Below are 4,528 nucleotides of genomic sequence, written 5' to 3' on the forward strand. Positions count from 1 at the left end.
TCTATTAACTATCATTAATTAATTGTTGATTATTTTCTAGTTGGATGTTTTCTGAATTTAAAAATTTTATTAGCAAAAATACGTCATGAATGTGAATCAATCCATCTCATAATTCTGTGTATTACAAAATATGTATCAATCGATGTTTGGTTCATCAGAGATTTTTGTTCAGTTATTTTGCATGCGAAGTGTGGGGACATGCGACGATGACCATGTTGTGAATTAGTTTATCGATTGGTTTTGGAGGAGTTTTTGTCCAGCGGCACTTCTCTGCGAATTTCTTGTTAAATGAATTGTATTTCTTTTAAATGCTCATCGTCTAATTTCTTCCTATTTTGCATAGAGAGAATTTAATCGCTTCTTTTGGAAAATCTTGTGCTTAAGTTGGGATGCTTAAGCACTTGAAAATTTAATTTTAATTTGAAAATTTAATTTTAATTTTCAATTGTTAATTCTTCCAATTGTCATCATCGTGGCTAAACTTCGCGAACGACGATTTGGAAATGACCGTATCCACGCTTGCTTCAAACAGTACAAATATGGATGAGTAATTCAAGCCTGCACAAAGGCTTTTCTAGATGAGATACAGCGTGCGCGCAACTGGCTCCACTTGTACTTCTAAGGTTCATCTAGCAGAATTTAGCGAGCTGAGACGGTGACAGTGAAGTTCTCAAGACGTACGTTTAGTTAGAGTATACTTTTTTCAGATACAGAGTCGAACAAGCTTCATCTTCCTGAGTTTGAAGTTAGAATTGCCCTTCTTCTAGGATGGTTGCCGGGAGATTAGCGAGCCCATACTGCCTGTGGACATATTTTTTCTAACTTTTTAGTTGAGACACGTCTAGCATGGAGACCCTACCGAAGACATAAGCCACCGCCACAGTATAGATCGCAACCTTATTAGAGCTCGCCAGCTTCTCCTCCGCGACAAGGGTGTCCTTGGAGAAGGGCGAGATAATCAATAACAATGAACAGGATAAAGATCGCAACAATTTACATTTTCTCTTGTATAACCTGAACCTTGACCCTAAGCAAATAGTACAATACTACAAGATTATGTTTGTACTATTTTCTTTTTCATGCTTATTATTCTTTGATTTTTTTGCGTTAAATTATACCAAATTGAATGGAAAAACTACTCGAGAATGAGTAAAGGTCAATCTAAATAGTTGTACATTACTCATTGATCTATCATAATACTACTGAAATGTCCCATTGAATACCTTTTTTCAAGGTATCGATTTGTTTGATAATGAATTACTTCCTTTATCCCATTTCGATTCCTATATGAATCGTCTGGTCCTCATTTTTTCATCCGAATATTTCTTCACTTTACTGTTCACTTCACTTCTCCTTTAATTCCTTCTCTCATCATTAATATTCTCTTTCACTTCTATCCATTTACTTAGTATCATTATTTCTTGTATAACTATGAGGAGCTTTATCGATTGAAATCTTTTCCTCCGCTGCTATGAGTATAAGTAGAATGGGAATTGAGAAGTGAGGAACAGGAAGAGATAGATATATACAACAAGGATAGCATGATTTCTTCCTTTTGGTTTGAGTTATAGATCGTTGTGTTGAGAATCCTCCAACCGGAAGTCTAAAATTAATCCTTCAACCGGATAAATCCTTACTTTCATGACGTCCATGTCCTTTGCATGTTCTTGCCTTATTCAGTCAATGCACTGCATATTTTACTTATATTTACTATACATCCTGTTGAAGTGAGAGCTGAAGAAATTAAGTAACAGAAACTCAGAAAATCGAGACGAACCTATCCAGACCACTTGTCCTAATTGTAATGTAAGTTCAGATATTGTTATTTACAGATAATCCGTTAATTTAAATCTGGATTTCCGAATCAGTAAAATTTAATAAATTAGGAAATTAGTTATATTTTAACAAATTTTAAAAGAGCGAAAGAGGTTGTACTTTTATAGCATTTATGATTCCAAGATTTGTAATATTATTCAAAGATTTAGTTTATTATAACAGAGTGAAATTTGAATTATTCCGATGTCTGAAAAATTCATAACTCATTCGGTTAATTGTAGGCTCAGATCATAACGGATGTACGAAAACAATGGCAGTGTAAACTGTTCAACTGTATCCTTCGACGTTCAGTTCATTTTTGTCCTGCATGCGACAATGTCATCAGTAAACGGTATCTGACAATCAGAAAGGAGAATTCTAAATCATCGTCCACTTGAGAAATTCAGTTTTCTGTTGCTGAATGGAAGAGATAACCGAAGTTTTCGATATAAAATGTTACTAAAAAATTGAGGCAATTATGCATTGTCAACATTTAGATCAGTAATTTCCAATAGTTATAATGACACTGACATATTGTGTGAAATTTTATGTTACTATTTATTCTGTGTAACTTATTTGCCTGTGAAAAATAATTTCAGACATAATAAAAAATCTAAATTATTCAATTTTGATGTGAAAACAACTTCGATTGTAGCGACAGACTGCAGAACACCTTCACTTTTACTCCTTAGTTATGGAAGATTGGAATACAATTGGTAGGCGCGACTACTTCTTAACAAAGTCACATAAATAAACGTCTACTTGCTTTCCCTAGCAGTTCCCTAAGGTATTATCTTCCTAAATATTACAAATTATAACTAGTCTATAAAATATTGATAGTGCAACACATTACTTATATGGATAAGTTATCACTCGATCCTTTTTCAATCAGTACAACACTTTCTGATAAGGTCTGAAGTGTGGGATTGTTTTAGAATTAAACAGGAACAAAATCCAGACCGAGATTTCTGGGAGATTATTTTCTTTCATGATAGTTGTTTTGGTGGTAATAGAAATATACTTTCGACAAGAGATAAGATCGAATCTTATCGGGTTTGCCACTAGGCTATATATTATTTCATTTCTAGGTGTAAGGTTAATTAAAATTCTCATTGACCTTCATGCAAATGTACTGACCCTTCACCTCACCAACAACCATAAGATCAATCAATTGGTATTTTGTCTAACCCAATGTTTTCTCTCCCTGCCATGTATAAAATCCTTTCTCCATCGGTAAATCTTACAACCTTTTACCACTTTTTTGATTAAATCGATGACATTTTTGAGCAATCAAAACTGCATTATTTACTGTGTGACTTTGTCTGTCTGTTTGTCCCTTTCAAATGTAGTGAATGTGTCGTTTGAGTGCGAGAAGTCCTCGGAGATATTCTCGGAAGCATTCTGGGACGACATACGACATTAACTTGACAAAGGAGGGCTGATATATCATCATAAGTACTTCTCGCTAAATGATACAAAAGATTGATTTTGTTCAGTTCTTAAAAATAACTTAGTCCTCAAAAATAACAAGCGCATTTTGTGCAACATACAGTAAGATAATATGATTAAGCAAAACGCAAGTCGTTTCCTGAGGCGGAGGTACAAAGGTTTGTTTTTCCCATGTTTCATGAGGTTAGGATAGAATTATCGTCACATTACGTCAACTAAATTTAATAACTGTCAAGCATTTTTGAAAAGGTAAACGTGGAGACATTTAAACTTGAATATTCCCGAAATAATTATCATCCCTCAGAACATTACACTAACACAATCCCACCATATTCATTAGCATTTCCTAGAAATAATTTTTGTTTCGTTATCCAATTCACAGCAAACATTTTTGGCAAAATAACTGCTGAATGTTCGAAATGGAAATAAAATGATATTGGCTGCTCCATCTCCTATCACTTTTCCAACACACACACACACACACATACATACATACACACACACATATACATAGATACATACACACATACACGTACACACATACACACATACATACATACACACGTACATGGAGAGATTTTTCTAATATTTCGATGCGATCCAATGATTTTGTCACAGATCGATGATTCATGTCAGTCAAATTCATTTTGAACGCTGCTGCTCTTTTTGATTTTAACCTTCTTTTTATTTCCATTTAAAATGGTACTTATGTTTAGTCGAAAATCACAGTAATATTACTTGAAAACTTAAAAGTACCCACTTTTTATTCAGAGAAATTTGTCGTATACTATACTGTTTGGAGAAAATTTTCAATAAACATATTCCGATTCCGATCCATGTGTTGCTATGTGAAATGCAGTAAATGAAGAAAATTCCACTGATACCACTCTAATGGCAATTCTGCTCATTTTTGAAAATTCCAAACATTTCACAGTTTCCCATTACATTTAAACAATGATTCTCTTGCTGATATGTAATGTGGAAAAGATTGTGCTAATTATAGAAAGCCAGAATTTCTTCTATAATACGTGTGTGATGTGAAGAATTTTAATTTTTGTTCATATACACCCGAATGTTTGATCATAGAATATTCTAATATTCTCTCAGGTTCAGGTATGCGTTGTTCTCTCAGGTTCTCCCAAATATTTTCTCAGGTTCAGGTATGCGTTGTTCTCTCAGGTTCTCCCAAATATTCTCTCAGGTTCAGGTATGCGTTGTTCTCTCAGGTTCTCCCAAATATTCTCTCAGGTTCAGGTATGCGTTG

This window comes from Loa loa, assembly GCF_000183805.2.
Source record: "Loa loa unplaced genomic scaffold supercont3.36, whole genome shotgun sequence".
Taxonomy (NCBI): domain Eukaryota; kingdom Metazoa; phylum Nematoda; class Chromadorea; order Rhabditida; family Onchocercidae; genus Loa; species Loa loa.